Below are 17,257 nucleotides of genomic sequence, written 5' to 3'. Positions count from 1 at the left end.
TTTCTGTGTTCCGTTCGTCGGGCATGCTTCCAAACAAAACCTTTGCTATGTCTTACTTTCAGGGGATGCCTTATATTTTGCACTTCAGCAAAACCTCTACTATGTCTTATTTTTCGGGGATGTCTTATATTCGGGGAAACAGGGTAGCTCTGCCCTCTGCCCAGGTACCATCCTTAAATCTCCCAGAATTTCCCAACCCTGAAATGGAAGCCACAATTACTTGTTTCTACTGGAAGGGAAAATGCCTTCGCGCTTTTTCAAGCCGCTTGTGTCCTTTTAGATACAGACTGCCGGTTAGTTCGTACTTCAGCTAATCTGCTTTTCCCAGGCCTTTAAATATTGCTGAATGTTTTACTGCCACAATTGAATGTGTCTTCAAAACATATCTGAGACATACAGCAATATTCGCCTGACGTATGACCGTCATAACCTGGGGTGACGACTGCTTCAGTCCCTCAATCCGTTTTTGTTCATTCAAAGGCAGCCTGCTAAGTTTAATTCTCCTCCGCCACCAAACACATTTCCCCCTTCATAGTAAGCTTGCAAAGCGTGTCAAGCTGGAAGATAACGCTGACCAAAGCACACTCAAGGAGCTTTGTGACAAGCAAGGATTTGAACTCAAGTCTGCTTTGCCATAATCATCCAATGCTTTAACTACTACACTGCACTCAACACCCGATTTGCCTATAGGCTCAGCAGGCTGCAGCCTCAGGCCTCAAAATCCAGGGGGCCCAGAGGTGGGATCCAGCAGGTTCTCACAGGTTCCCGAGAGTAGGTTACTAATTATTTGTGTGTGCCGAGAGGGGGTTACTCATTGGCGATTTTGCCACGTGATTTTTGCCTTAGTTACGCCCCTCCTCTCAGCAGTAGCGCGCAGAACTTGAAGCCGTCTAGCAGGAGGTGCACCGGCGTGCGTGGCAGCCTGCGCCTGCGTGCATTCGTTTCCCCGCCCAAGAACCGGCGCAGCGGCTGCGTCCTTGCCACAGCCCCGCCCAGGAATGCCCCGCCCCCGGAATGCCCCGCCCATCCCCATTGGCGCTACGCCACAGTTTGAATCCCACCACCATGGGAACCTGTTACTAAAATTTTTGGATCCCACCACTGAGGGGGCCTCCAGCCAAGGGGTATAATATTTTTGACACTGACACATAGCTTTTTTTACACAGGCTGTCATAACGCACTGCAGACTCTAAACAGTAATTTTCCTTGCACTCTGTTTCAGCATAATACTGTCATAAGCCGACAATTCAACAGTAGCGTTGATTATTATTATTATCATCGCAAGTCCCATCCTCTGTTGCCAACAGGAATGGCCCCCTGCCCTCCTCCAAGTGACAGCCCTCCAAATACTTCAAGAGAGCCATCATGTCCCCCCTCAGACTGAACATCCCGAAGTCCCTCAGCCGGTGGTGGGATTCAAAAATTTTAACAACAGGTTCCGATGGCGGTGGGATTCATATAATGACCGTTTGAAGTATTTAAAAAGTGGTATACCGAAAGATAGTTTATATAAAACATAGATATAAGGTTTAACAAAAAAAACCCATGTGTTTTGTAAACCGTATCCTTTTATGCCATGGGTATTTATCTCTTTTGTAGCATAATAAGTTAATCAGGACTAGATACTGCACTTCTGTTCAGAGGTGTATCTGCCCAGTGATATGGGGCACCCCATGTCCCCGGGCGCACGCCATCTGGTCACGTGGGGGCGCAAAATCAGCACCCCACGTGACCAGTGCTGCCACTGCCACCTCCTCCCGGCTGAGCAGCTGGGGGAGAGGGAAACTCGCGTGTTCTTCATAAGCCCCCGCTCGATTTGAAAATCACGTATTCTTCCTAAGTCCCTGCATGCGCACGACCACTTCACCACAAAACACACCTCCCTTCCCTCATTTGTGCACGCACAGACCCACACGCCCTGCGCCTGTTCTTCTGTCTGCCCCTCCCCCACTTCCAAAGACACTCTTGCAAAGTAGCCTAAAGCCACAAACAGCCAACGATTCAAAGAAGAAGAAAATGTGCAGATCTTGCTTCAGTGGAGTGCAAGAGGTGGGATTAACAAAGGGTTCCCCAAACTAAGGACTCTCTAGAACATAGGTGTCAAACTCGCGGCCCTCCAGATGTTATGGACTACGGTTCCCATCACCCCCTGCCAGCATCATGCTGGCAGGGGATAAAGGGAACTGTAGTCCATAACATCTGGAGGGCCACGAGTTTGACACCTGTGCTCTAGAACCTCCTGAATCCCACCTCTGCCCTCAGCCCTTCCTTGTAGGACTTGGTCCACGGACCTCTGATCATCCTCATAGCTCTCCTCTGCACCGGCTCCATTCTGTCCGCATCCTTTTTAAAGTGATGCCGCCAGAATTTCAAAAAGGATCGAGACAAAATATAACATCCCACCAAGCTTCTTCTAAAGCATAGGTGTCAAACTCGCGGCCCTCCAGATGTTATTATTTATTTGTTTGTTTATTGGTTGGATGTATAGGCCGCCTCATCCCCGAAGGGCTTGAGGCGGCTCACAACATACTATACACCAACAATCCATAAAATACATAATAACAATCTCATTAAAACAAATCATTAAAATAATCAGTTAATTTAAGAGCTGGCAGGGGATGGTGGGAACTGTAGTCCATGGTATGGTATCATGCTGGCAGGGGATGGTGGGAACTGTAGTCCATAACGTCTGGAGGGCCGCGAGTTTGACACCTGTGTTCTAAAGGACTGGACATTTTTTTCTCTCCACACGGCATCCCTCAGCCACTGCTGCTGTGGAATTGTCACTCAATAAACCATAAATAGCAGGATATCTGGGGAAGGGGGGAGGTTTCTGTAGAATAATGGTAATACTTGACAGTTGGATAGCTGGCACTCATTGATATTCTGTATTCAACAGTATTTTATAATTGGCATGCAATGGTATTTAGCATTCCGCAGCGTTTGGCTGTTGGCATGCAATGGTATTTTGTATCAGGCAGTTCACAGTTTATGGGATTTCTTACCCGACGCCTGCCAAACATCAAAACAACCGAGACAAGCCAACAACTCTAAAACAGTCAGATTTCAAAGGCTGAGGTTAAAAGTTGACGTGCGCATTCTTATTCTGGCAGATGTTTGCAAATATATGTTTTAGCGCTGGGCACGGAGGGCGCATGCAGACATTACAGAATGCCACCGCGAAGGTCACGGCAAGCAGAATACTCAAGGGGGGAGTTGGCACGGGGTTCCGAGGGCAAAGAAATCACAAATGGGTACTGCCAGGTAATAGAGTTCAAACAGCAGCATGGGGGAAATCACCTGTCATTGCCGTTGGAGTTCCAGCGCCAGCCAGAACTGAGGAAGAAATTCTCAGCCGCTCTACAGAGATGTTTCAGGTTATGCAAGGTATCCTCAGGGTAGCACTGTAAGCAGACTCCCAGTAAAGACATGTAAATTCTCTCCTACCGTGTTTCCAGTGGTGGGATTCAAAAATTTTAACAATAGGTTCCGATGGTGGTAGGGCCAACGGGGTCGGGTGGGGCGTGACGTGGTGGGGGCGTGGCCTGGGCGTTGCGGGGGTGGGGCATTCCAGCGCTGGGCAGTTCCAGAGCGGGGTGGGCATTCCTCACTTGATGAGATTTGTTGCACCCAAGGACAGAGATTACCCCCTTGTTCCTAGTGGAGTTAATTATTAACAACCGGTTCTCCAAACTGAGAAAATTTTAACTGGTTCTACCGAATAGGTGCGAATAGGCTGCATCCCACCTCAGCCTGTTTCCCCGAAAATAAGACCTGCCCCGAAAATAAGCCCTAGAATGATTTTTTGGGATTTTTGGAGGATGCTTGAAATATAAACGCTGCTCCGAAAATAAGCCCTAGTTACAGATTCCCCGGTGCAGCTGATCTGGTCACGTGGGGGGGGGGGGCAAAATCATGGGGGGGGAATAAGACATCCCCTGAAAATAAGCCCTAACCGTCTAACGTGTCTTTTGAAGCAAAAATTAATATAAGGCCCTGTCTTATTTTCGGGGAAACACGGTAATGTTGAGTGTGTGCTTTGAAAAAACCTGAACACACGAAGCTGCTATATACTGAATGAGATCACTGGGGCCCATCATAAGAACATAAGAAAGAGCCTGCTGGATCAGACCAGAGTCCATCTAGTCCAGCTCTCTGCTACTCGCAGTGGCCCACCAGGTGCCTTTGGGAGATCACATGCAGGATGTGAAAGCAATGGCCTTCTGCTGCTGCTCTCTTTCTCACAATACTAGAACCAGGGGGCATTCATTGAAAATGCTGGGGGGAAGAATTAGGACTAATAAAAGGAAACACTTCTTCACACAACGTGTGATTAGTGTTTGGAATATGCTGCCTCAGGAGGTGGTGATGGCCACTCACCTGGATAGTTTTAAAAGGGGCTTGGACAGATTTATGGAGAAGTCGATCTATGGCTACCAATCTTGATCCTCCTTGATCTCAGATTGCAAATGCCTTAGCAGACCAGGGTACTTGGGAAAAGCAGCAGCAGCAGAAGGCCATTGCTTTCACATCTTGCACATGAACTCCCAAAGGCACCTGGTGGGCCACCGCGAGTAGCAGAGTGCTGGACTAGATGGACTCTGGTCTGATCCAGCAGGCTCTTTCTTAAGTTCTTATGAGATGATTGATCCTTTGCTTGTATGGCTCCTTGCCTTGGACTAAACAAACAGTTAAGTACCGGACTGCTGTCTTGACTTGCTTAGCAGGGGCCTGGGCCACGACACCCAAGTAGGAAATGGCAGCTTTGGACGATGGGCTACGTGGCATCATATCCCTCCTACCGTGCTTCCCCAAATATAAGACAGTAGCAGAGAGCTGGTCTAGATGGACTCTGGTCTGATCCAGCTGGCTTGTTCTTATGTTCTTATGTATGAGGCCCTGATGAGGCCCCGCCTCTCACCAAACCCCGCCCTTATTAGGCTCCACCCCCAAATCTCCAGCCATTTCCCAATCCAGAGAAGGCAACTCCATGATGCTAGTGGCAGACTGGCTGTGGTGAGAGCATAGAGGCTACAAAATCCATTCTTTTTAAGCACTGGGGCAGGTCCTTTGCTTTTTATCCAGACAGCCCTGCATTGTCTGGCTTAAAAAAAAATCTTTTGGGGAGCGCTGGGGTGGAGAGGCTAATCACAACACAAGCGGCTGGCCCCTTGATGCTCTCAGCAGGGGGTCTTCAAATGTGTCATGCCCCCCTCCCCCAGATGAAAACTCTGCAGGGAACAAGAGCCCCGTTGAAGGTCATGAAGCGTTTCCTGCTGACATTGATGTTCAATGCTACTTTCTCTCCTTGCTTTGCATTCTGAAGCGGTGAAGTGCTCAACCAGGCTCTATCCTGCTAAGGGGTTCATTTTCCAAGCTTGCCGTTGGGCAGTGGGCTGATGCAGGGGTTACCCTGCTGCTGGCAATCCCAGCCTTCAATGTCCATCCCTGGGGGGGGGGGGGCTCTGAGTGGCTTCTAGTGGTGCTCAATAGAGCGTGCTGCGCTCAGAAATATGGATTTGAACATATCAAGCTGCCGGAACACAGGACTGGAATGCTGGCCCCTGACTGGTAGCTGCTTTCTAGGGTCTAAAGCCAAAGCCTTTCACATTTTTGTTTAGAACTAGCCTGCTGGATCAGACCAGAGTCCAGAGGCGTTCCTCCCATTGGCCAAAGTGGGCAGTTGCCCAGGGCGCCACCTTGTGGGGGGTGCCAAAAATGCTGGTGGGATTTTTTGAATTTTCAGTGTTTTTTCTGTTTTTGGCCTGCAGGGGGCGCAGATTTTAGGCTAGCAGCACCAAAATTTCAGGAATTTTTCAAGGGACTATCCTAATGATATCACCCAGGTTTGGTGAGGTTTGGTTTAGGGAGTCCAAAGTTATGGATTCCCATAGGGAGTGTCCCCATCCCCCATTGTTTCCAATGGGAGCTAATAGGAGATGGGAGCTACACCTTTGAGGGTCTATAACTTTGGACCCCCTGAACCAAACTTCGCCAAACCTGGGTGGTATCATCAGTAGGGGCTCATGAAGATACTCTGAAATTTTGGTGCTGCTATGTTAATAATTGCACCCCTGACAGCAGGCATACCCTAAATTTCCCCAGATTCTACTTTTAAATCCACCCCCTTCCTGCCAATGCTTGCTTGCTTGCTTGCTTGCTTGCTTGCTTGCTTGCTTGCTTGCTTGCTTGCTTGCTTGCTTGCTTGCTTGCTTGCTTGCTTGCTTGCTTTCAACGCCTAATAAAGGTTATTGTTGTTGTTGGGGGGGCATCAAACTCAGGTTTTGCCCACGGCTCCAGTTTGCCTAGGTACGCCACTGCCAGAGTCCATCTAGTCCAGCACTTTGCTACTCGCAGTGGCCCATCAGGTGCCTTTGGGAGCTCACAGGCAGGAGGTGAAAGCAATGGCCTGCTGCTGCTGCTGCTGCTCCTGAGTACCTGGTCTGCTAAGGCATTTGCAATCTGAAATCAAAGAGGATCAAGATCGGTAGCCATAGATTGACTTCTCCTCCATAAATCTGTCCAAGCCCTTTTTAAAGCTATCCAGGTTAGTGGCCATCACCACCTCCTTTGGCAGCATATTCCAAACACCAATCACACGTTGCGTGAAGAAGTGTTTCCTTTTATTAGTCCTAATTCTTCCCCCCAGCATTTTCAATGTATGCCCCCTGGTTCTAGTATTGTGAGTAAGAGAGAAAAATTTCTCTCTGTCAACATTTTCTACCCCATGCATAATTTTATAGACTTCATATTTTATGCATAATTTTATGCATAATTTTATAGACTTCAATCATCCATAGACATCATCCACTACCACCGTGGTGTAGTGGTTAAGAGCAGGTGCACTCTAATCTGGAGAACCGGGTTTGCCCAAAGGGCCCTGGAGACAGAGCGCTGGCACTGCCTCTCCTGTTCCTGTCTTGGTATTAGGAGGTTTGGGAGTCTCAGGGGTTGAACCAAGTTGTGGCTGAGCCTCTGGGCCCACGGGGACTACTGGAGGCTCAGGAGGATCCAGGTCTGCAGGCATTATAGAATCATAGAGTTGGAAGAGACCCCAAAGGCCATCAAGTCCAATCCCCTGCCATGCAGGAACACATAATCAAAGCACTCTCGACATATGTTCGTCCCACCTCTCTTAAAAAACTCCCAAAGGAGACTCCACCACTCTCCGAGGCAATGAATTCCACTGTTGAACAGCCCTGACTGTCAGGAAGTTCTTCCTAATGTTTAGGTGGAATCTCTTTTCCTGCACCTCGAACCCATGACTCCGTGTCCTAGTCTCTGACTCTGGGACCAAACCTGTGCAATCTCCCTCATCTTCTTCCTCATCTGAGGACGACCCAGTCGTGCTGTTCTGGGTCGAACTAGGTGGTCAACTCTAACCCGGGAAATTCCTGGAGACTTGGAGATGGTGCCTGTCAGAGGCGTTCCTCCCATTGGGCAAAGTGGGCAATTGCCCAGGGCACCCCCTTGTGGGGGGCGCAAAAATTGCAGGTTAGTTTGTGGGATTTTTAATATTTTCACTGTTTTTCTGTTTTTGGCCTGCAGAGGGTGCCGGTTTTAGGCTAGCAGCACCAAAATTGCAGGGGTTTTTCAGGAGACGTTCCTGATAATATCACCCAGGTTTGGTGAGGTTTGGTTTAGGGAGTCCAAAGTTATGGACTCTCAAAGGGAGTGCCCCCATCCCCCATTGTTTCCAATAGGAGCTAATAGGAGATGGGGGCTACAAACTCAAGTTTTGCCCAGGGCTCCAGTTTGCCTAGGTACGCCACTGGTGCCTGTGGAGGTGGGAGTTTGAGGATGGATTAAAATAATATCTGGAAGTGGGCAGCTGAAGCTTTTCCTATCAAGGAACTAAATATTATCACTTAATAAATGCCACCCCATCAAACCTCTATCAAAGAGACAGGGCATAATTTTCTCCAGGGGAGCTGTTACCAATGATCTCTGAGTAAGAGCAGTCGTGTATTGTGAGTAGGGCAAGCAAGAGCGCATGCCCTGGGTGGCAGCGGCCTGGAGGCGCGCAGGTCGCCGCCCTTCCCGCCCCAATGCAAACTTGCTGTTGAGAAAAGCAGGGTCTAAAGTAGGGGTCTGCAACCTGTGGCTCTCCAGATGTTCATGATGCTGGCAGGGGGTGATGGGGACTGTAGTCCATAACATCTGGAGGACCACAAGTTTGACACCTAGGACTTATGGTGTCGTTGTGAGATCATTTAAGATCGGATTAGCTCATAGGTGTCAAACTCACGGCCCTCCAGATGTTACGGACTACAGTTCCCATCATCCCCTGCCAGCATGATGCTGGCAGGGGATGATGGGAACTGTAGTCCATAACATCTGGTGGGCCGCAAGTTTGACACATGTGGATTAGCTGGAGTGACCCAGGGGTCTGCAACCTGCGGCTCTCCAGATGTTCATGAACCACAATTCCCATCAGCCCCTGCCAGCACAGCCAACTGGAGAGCCGCAGGTTGCAGACCCCGACCATCCAAGCCAGGGCAAAGAAAGATTACATGATGCCTGAATGGAACCAGAGAAGAGCCAGCCTGCAAAAGACGGAATAGACAAGCAGGCTTCTAAGAAATTGCTGGCAACATTTTCAAAAACACAACGTGACACCATAGTGCAGGAGAGTGAATTGTAGTGCTCATAAGCAGTGGCATCAAAGGCGCAGTCGCATCCCATAAAGCACCCGTTATCACAACGGATGTGTTAGCTGTGCAGAGGTAGCTGCAATATCCCAGCCGTAAAACACTGCCATTTAAATGGGAAGAAAATATAATATGCTCAAAACCCAGTGACAAAGTACTAAAAAAGAACTCCTCTGAAGTGCCTTTTTTGTAAGTTTTTATACTTGCAATTATAACAAAGGTCATACCGGCTTAGCCAAAGAGTCCGCTTAAGGACGATATAATAATGGTGAAAATAAAAAAGGACCCTAAGCAATGAATAAAAAGTACCAGATGTACTCCGGCAATCTACCACTCTGCATAAAGGATCAATAGGCTATTACCTGACTCATTATACAGAAGCCATATTACTCACGAACAAATGCACACCAGTATACAGAAGTCACAATGTCAAGGACACATCGATATATTTAAGAACCATATGAAAATGCGAACATTTGCCTGTGTCAGGAGACTGTCATACCTGTCTAAACATTGCTTGGATCAGATCCTTGCAAGCTCTGCCTCTCAGGATGGTGAGATGGAGCACCTATAAGGGAAACCAAAGAGCAGCTTGTAAGGTTCCAACGTACCTCACACAGGTAAGGGGGCACAGGTGGAAAGGGCTATGGGTCGTGCAGGTGTAACCCCCAAAGGGGTGGAGACTCAAAGCAGCAAGACGCTGCAGAGCTCATGTAGTTTGGAGGAGACAAGGCTACCAGACTCGGACCTTGGTTTGTATCAACCCTTAACACCTTGTTAAGGTAACTGCAATGTTGTTGGGAACTACTGGGAAGGGAGTTGTTTGTTTTTGCTATGTTGTAAATGTTGGAGTTTATTGTTTCAGGGTTTTTTGTGTTTGTAATGGGTGAGAGTTCTCCTGGAAACCTTCATCATGTTGAATCCTGTTCATCCAGCCCTTGGAGTCTTCAGGAGCCAACCCACTTGCAAAGAAGAATAGGACTTGGCAGTATCAGTAGACTGTAAATATAAGGACTTGAAAATGCAACCTGAACAGGACCTTGAAGTGTGATGTTAAATGTTGATGTTATATGTTATATGTTAAGAAAGTAAACCATTTTGTGTTTTTTTTAAATTTGTTGTTGCAAACTCATTCCAAGTTCTGCCCCACAGAACCCACAGAGAGAGGTTACACAGGCTGCTGTGAGTGGGGACAGTGAGAGGTCATGCAGGTAAACCGGAGGTCTAGGCAGGTGAGAGGCATGAGGATGGGGAGGTGAGAATGAGGTTGTGATGGGCAAATGCAGGGAGGTAGCCCCTGAGAAAACTCTTCCATGGTCTGTCGAAGGCTTTCACAGCCAGATTCAACTGGTTCTGATGGGATTTCTGGGCTGTGTGGCCGTGGTCTGGTGGATCTTGTCTTCCACAGTGTGTAACAGACTTCCCTCTGTGATACACCTCTGAAGGTGCCAGCCACAGATGCAGGCGAAACATTAAAAACAAGATCCACCAGTCCATGGCCACACAGCCCGGAAAACCCACCAGAACCAGTCTTCCATGGTCCCCCATAAGAAGAAGAGTTTGGATTTATATCCCCCCTTTCTCTCCTGCAGGAGACTCAAAGGGGCTTACAATCTCCTTGCCCTTCCCCCCTCACAACAAACACCCTGTGAGGTGGGTGGGGCTGAGAGAGCTCCGAGAAGCTGTGACTAGCCCAAGGTCACCCAGCTGGCGTGTGTGGGAGTGTACAGGCTAATCTGAATTCCCCAGATAAGCCTCCACAGCTCAGGCGGCAGAGCGGGGAATCAAACCCAGTTCCTCCAGATTAGATACATGAGCTCTTAACCTCCTACACCACTGCTGCTCCTAGAACTAATCACAGGAACACTGTAGATTACTCTCTGCCCCTTGAGTTGTGGGAGCCATGATGCAGATGCAGAGTTTGAAAAGCAAGGGAGTCAGTACATATCTTTGTTTTACTTCCTTTTCATCCAGAATTTCATTGGTTGGGGAGCCTGAGATGCTCGTCCCAATTCTGGCATAGGAGTCTGAGCATAATTCACGCAGAAGGAATAGGCGTTCATCCATGTTCAATTTCATTAATTTGATCCAAAGCCTATCCCTATCGATCAAATCAAAAGCCGGGGCCAGATCAACAAATGCCACGTGAGGGCAAGATTGTGGAGAGTTTGGTAATAATCAATGGCAGACTGTCTCCTTTTAAAGTTCCCTTGGCGTGGATATGTGATTGATCACCCAACCCTCAAGTTTGTGGGATGGAAAAACGTTTTGATGGGTCAGTTTTATCACCTGTCTTGTAGATGGCAATGACTATGCTTAGCTTCTAGACATCAGGAAAGGTACCCGATTCATTAATCTGGGTAAAGACCCTAGCTAGGATTGGAGCCCACCAGTTGGGGAAAGTTTTAAATAGATCAAGAGGAATCAGATCTTCCCTGGGTGATTTACAAGAAGTAATTCAGAGGACCAGGGGCGTTCCTAGGCAAACTGGAGCCCGGGGACAAAACCTGAGTTTGGCGCCCCCCACCCCCCGCCCCGGCGAATGGGCGGCCACCCTCCCCCACCATGAACAAACAATGATTTTTTCCACCAGCTCACAAAACCCCTCCCACTCCCAGCAAAACATACATGGCTCTCTCCCCACCAACTCATTTCCTAATCACAACAACCCTATGAGGTAGGTTGTTAGCCTGAGAAACAACTCCAAGCCAGCGCAAGTGGGTATTAAGCATGTAAATCTCTCACAAATCACCCCCAGCAAAACATTTACCAAACAAATGTCAGCATCATCTCTCAGGACCAAACATGTTGGAAGGAACAGCTCCTCACAAGTTGGAAGGAACAGCTCCTTACAGCGCTCACAAATCCCATACACAGGGGATGGGATGAGAGGGGAGGGAGGGGAGGGGAGGGGTGGCATGCAAAGGAGGGAATGGAGGGGGCCTGGCATCTGGACATGACCCACCCACCCTAGCAGAGGGAGAGGGAGCGGAGGGAGGGGAAAGGGTGGCATGTGAGGGGAGGGAGGGGAGTCCAAAAGTGAATTTGGCTACTAAGCTTGCTCCTGACGCACTGGGATTTCTCAGTTTTGTGCTGACGTAAGTTGTACCCGTTCCAGGTGTAATTCCACCAGTTTTATTGGCTTCCACTCTTGGGGGAAGCAAACAAAAAGTTCAGCATGTGCAAAAAAAACAGCCAACGCAAGATTTCTTGCCTACGGGGAAGACGGGGGTTTGCCAGCCCCTCTGTGAAATAACAAATTGATTAATTGTGCGCGACTCGAGCAGATTATTTACTCAGTAAGGGACTAACATGGCAATCTCTCTCTGTTTCTGCTCCACTGCGTGGTTAGTCCGTTTGATTTGGCACTTGGACAAACGACAGGTCAATACCATTTCAGGATTTCAAGCTGGCACGATGGTGACAGTGGAACAGACCATAAAAACATAAGAACATAAGAACAAGCCAGCTGGATCAGACCAGAGTCCATCTAGTCCAGCTCTCTGCTACTCGCAGTGGCCCACCAGGTGCCTTTGGGAGCTCACGTGCAGGAGGTGAAAGCAATGGCCTTCTGCTGTTGCTGCTGCTCCCGAGCACCTGGTCTGTTAAGGCATTTGCAATCTCAGATCAAAGAGGATCAAGATTGGTAGCCATAAATCGACTTCTCCTCCATAAATCTGTCCAAGCCCCTTTTAAAGCTATCCAGGCTAGTGGCCATCACCACCTCCTGTGGCAGCATATTTCAAACACCAATCACACGTTGCGTGAAGAAGTGTTTCCTTTTATTAGTCCTAATTCTTCCCCCCAGCATTTTCAATGGATGTCCCCTGGTTCTAGTATTGTGAGAAAGAGAGAAAAATTTCTCTCTGTCAACATTTTCTACCCCATGCATCATTTTATAGACTTCAATCATATCCCCCCTCAGACGTCTCCTCTCCAAACTAAAGAGTCCCAAACGCTGCAGCCTCTCCTCATAAGGAAGGTGCTCCAGTTCCTCAATCATCCTTGTTGCCCTTCTCTGCACTTTTTCTATCTCCTCAATATCCTTTTTGAGATGCAGCGACCAGAACTGGACACAGGACTCCAAGTGCGGTCGCACCACGGCTTTATATAAGGGCATGACAATCCTTGCAGTTTTATTCTCAATTCCTTTCCTAATTATCCCCAGCATAGAGTTTGCCTTTTTCACAGCTGCCATGCACTGAGTTGACATTCCCCTGGAACTATCAACTAAGACGCCTAAATCCCTTTCCTGGTCTGTGACTGATAGCACCGTGACTGATAGCACAGCAGACTTACAACCAATTCACTTCAATGGTTTTAGAAACAGCAAACTCTGGTTAGAGGCAGTATTCCATGTTAGAATGAGGGTGTGTACTCCATAGCAGACTTGCATCTTTTTCAACCCATTCATTTTGATTGTCTGAATAGCAGGAAACTCTGGTTAGAATTGCACTGTTGGAGCCTTGGGCTGGGGACTAGACATATGGTTTCCAACAGGGGTGGGATTCAAATAATTTAGCATCTGGTTGTTTACAAGCACCATTTAAACAACCGGTTCTGCCGAAGTGGTGCGAACCGGCTGAATCCCACTACTGGTTGCCAACCCCCAACCTCTCTGGGAATCACAACCAATCTCCAGGGTATAGTGATCAGTACCCTTCGATCCAGGGGTTGCTTGAGAAATTCCTGAAGATTTGGGGGTGGAGCCTAAGGAGGGTGGAGTTTGGGCGGGACCTCAGCAGGATTTAACATTATAGAGCCCGCCCTTCAGCGCAGACATTTTCTCCAGGCAAACCGATCTTCTTCTTCTTCTTCTTCTTCTTCTTCTTCTTCTTCTTCTTCTTCTTCTTCTTCTTCTTCTTCTTCTTCTTCTTCTTCTTCTTCTTCTTCTTCTTCTTCTTCTTCTTCTTCTTCTTCTTCTTCTTCATTATTATTATTATTATTAATTGTATTTATAAACCACCCTCCCCCGAAGGGCTCATTGGGAGATCACTTATAATTCTCTCCAAGCCCCATGGAGTTGGCAACATTACTTCCCATTGAGGAAAGGGAATAGGTTTTAACCTTCTAAAGCACAGGTGTCAAACTCGCGGCCCTCCAGATGTTCATGAACTACAATTCCTATCAGCCCTTGCCAGTATAGCCAATGCTCATGTTGGGAGGGACTGATGGGAATTGTAGTTCGTGAACACCTGGAGGGCCGAGATTTTGACACCCCTGTTCTAAAGTTTGTGATCTCCCAATCACCTGGGTTGTTCCCTCAAGTGTCCCTGATACTTCATGATTCTTGGAAGAGAAGAACATAAGAACTAGCCTGCTGGATCAGACCAGAGTCCATCTAGTCCAGCACTCTGCTACTCACAGTGGCCCACCAGGTGCCTTTGGGAGCTCACATGCAGGAGGTGAAAGCAATGGCCTTCTGCTGCTGCTGCTCCTGAGCACCTGGTCTGCTAAGGCATTTGCAGAAGAAGAAGAAGACGAATTTTGATGTATACCCCACCTTTCCCTCCTGTAAGGAGTCTCAAGGTGGCTTTCAAACTTCTTTTCCTCTCCCCACAACAGACACCTTCTGAGGTAGGTGGGGCAGAGAGAGTTCTGAGAAAACTGTGACTGGCCCAAGGTCATCCAGCAGGCTTCTTGTGTAGGAGCATGGAAACAAACCCAGTTCACCCGATTAGAGTCCACCGCGCACGTGGAGAAGTGGGGAATCAAACCCAGTTCTCCAGATTAGAGTCTACCTACTCTTAACCACTACACCACGCTGGCTCTCCAGAGAAGAGACCTGTGGAGAGATGAGCCTCACAGATGCCATAAGGAGAAATTGTTGTCTCCTGTATCATGCAGTGGATGCCCGGAGAGATCTCCTCCATCTCAGAGGTCTGTAGAGATGCCGCAGCCAGACGTTATGCAAATTCCGTTTCTATTTTAGTACTTTTGAGATAGCTGTCAGCAGATGGGGTGTTGAAACACTCATAATTCTAGCCAGTACAATTGCAATTACCAACTGTCCTCTTTGGCAAGCCATGATTAGATATATTACTATTAATAACACCCCCCCCCCCCATTATGGAACTAGATGACCAGGGCCCTTTTTCTCGCTAAGAGAAAGAAACTGGGGCGGGACCTCTTTCCTTGGTTGCCCGTGTGCACTGCCTGAATATTCATCAATTGATAATAAAACTGCAAAGATTGTCATGCCCTTATACAAAGCAGTGGTGCGACCGTACTTGGAGTCCTGTGTTCAGTTCTGGTCGCCACATCTCAAACAGGGTATCAAAGAGATAGAAAAAGTGCAGAGAAGGGCAACGAGGATGATTGAGGGACTGGAGCACCTTCCTTATGAGGAGAGGCTGCAGCGTTTGGGACTCTGTAGTTTGGAGAGGAGGCGTCTGAGGGGGGATATGATTGAAGTCTATAATTGGCCCGTGCGGAAAGGGCTTTTCTCATCCCCCTAGTTTGAATCGCTACATCCCACAGAAAACCAGCATGCGTGAGTCAACCTGGCAGGCTGATTGGTATTCCATGTGCCTTTTTCAATGTAGGCTGGAAGAGTTGGAAGTAATAATAATCACAGATGAGAGATGCTTTTTGGGGGGGGGGGAGGAAAATTGTGTTTTTTTCCCCTTCTCTCCGCACCACTTCAAGGGATTTTAATTAAGTCAACACCTGATTATGACTTTGGCAGCCAAATTATGGTTTGCAGGCTTTATCACTAAGAATGACTGTTCTCAGGGGCCAGCCGAATTTCGGCAGTCTATTCATTGCGGCTCACCGCTAAAATCTAAGTGACAGACATGTGTTCAACACCATGTGCAGTGAGTGGGAAGGTATCCTTTCTTTTTTACCTATTTTTTCATGCATGAATGGGCCTTGATGTGCTTGCGGCTGGGGTGGGGCTTCCCCTTCTCAATGGGAACGTGAGCAGAGAGCTGTTCTCCCTTTCATCAGAGATGGAACTTTTTCCCCTTCTCTCCTGATGGTGGCAGAAAGTGCTGCAAATTTGCAACTGATTCTAGTGGCCTGAATGGGTTTTCAAGGCAGGAGACCAGCAGAGGTGGTTTGCCATTGCCTGCCTCTTCACAGCAACCCTGGACTCCCTTGGCTGGCTCCCATCCAGAGCCAACCCTGCTAAGCTTCCAAAATCAAACACAATTGGGCTAGCCTGAGCCATCCAGATCAAGGCAAGAGTTGAACTGAGGTGGTTTGCCATTGCCTGCCTCTGCACAGCAACCCTGGACTTCCTAGGCTGGTTCCCATCCAAATATCAACCAGAGCCGACCCTGCTAAGCTTCCACAATCAAACACAATTGGGCTAGCCTGAGCCATCCAGATCGAGGCAAGAGTTGAACTGAGGTGGTTTGCCATTGCCTGCCTCTGCACAGCAACCCTGGACTTCCTAGGCTGGTTCCCATCCAAATGCTAACCAGAGGCGACCCTGCTAAGCTTCCAAAATCAAACACAATTGGGCTAGCCTGAGCCATCCAGATCAAGGCAAGAGTTGGACTGAGGTGGTTTGCCGTTGCCTGCCTCTTCACAGCAACCCTGGACTTCCTTGGCTGGTTCTCATCCAAATACTAACCAGAGCCGACCCTGCTAAGCTTCCAAAATCAAACACAATTGGGTTTGCCTGAGCCATCCAGATCAAGGCAAGAGTTGAACTGAGGTGGTTTGCCGTTGCCTGCCTCTTCACAGCAACCCTGGACTTCCTTGGCTGGTTCTCATCCAAATACTAACCAGAGCCGACCCTGCTAAGCTTCCAAAATCAAACACAATTGGGTTTGCCTGAGCCATCCAGATCAAGGCAAGAGTTGAACTGAGGTGGTTTGCTGTTGCCTGCCTCTTCACAGCAACCCTGGATTTCCTTGGCTGGTTCTCATCCAAATACTAACCAGAGCCGACCCTGCTAAGCTTCCAAAATCAAACACAATTGGGCTTGCCTGAGCCATCCAGATCAAGGCAAGAGACGAACTGAGGTGGTTTGCCATTGCCTGCCTCTGCACAGCAACCCTGGACTTCCTTGGCAGTTTCCCATCCAAATACTAACCAGAGCCGACCCTGCTAAGCTTCCAAAATCAAACACGATTGGGCTTGCCTGAGCCATCCAGATCAAGGCAAGACTGAAGTGGTTTGCCATTGCCTGCCTCTGCACAGCAACCCTGGACTTCCTTGGCTGGTTCCCATCCAAATACTAACCAAGGCTGTTCCTACTTAGCTTTTGAGAACTGACAAGATCAGGCTAGTTGGGGACATCCAGGCCAAGGCAAAAGACATACAGAGGGGGTTTGGTATTGCAGTAGCAACCCTGGACTTTCTTGGACATTTCCCATTCAAGCACTAACCAGGACTGACCCAGATTAACCTATGAAATCTAATGAGATCAGGTTAGCCTGGGCAAATCAGGTCAAGGCAAGAGATGTTCAGAGGAACTGCTGTGGTCTGATCTCTTGATTGTAATACGTGTTGATTGATTAATCGACTTTCAGAGGTGGTTTGCCATATGTGTTGATTGATTAATCGACTTTCAGAGGTGGTTTGCCATATGTGTTGATTGATTAATCGACTTTCAGAGGTGGTTTGCCATGCGTGTCGATTGATTAATCGAC

Source organism: Sphaerodactylus townsendi, linkage group LG06 (genome assembly GCF_021028975.2).
Source record: "Sphaerodactylus townsendi isolate TG3544 linkage group LG06, MPM_Stown_v2.3, whole genome shotgun sequence".
In the NCBI taxonomy this organism is placed as follows: Eukaryota; Metazoa; Chordata; class Lepidosauria; order Squamata; family Sphaerodactylidae; genus Sphaerodactylus; species Sphaerodactylus townsendi.
This window is presented reverse-complemented; position numbering follows the sequence as displayed.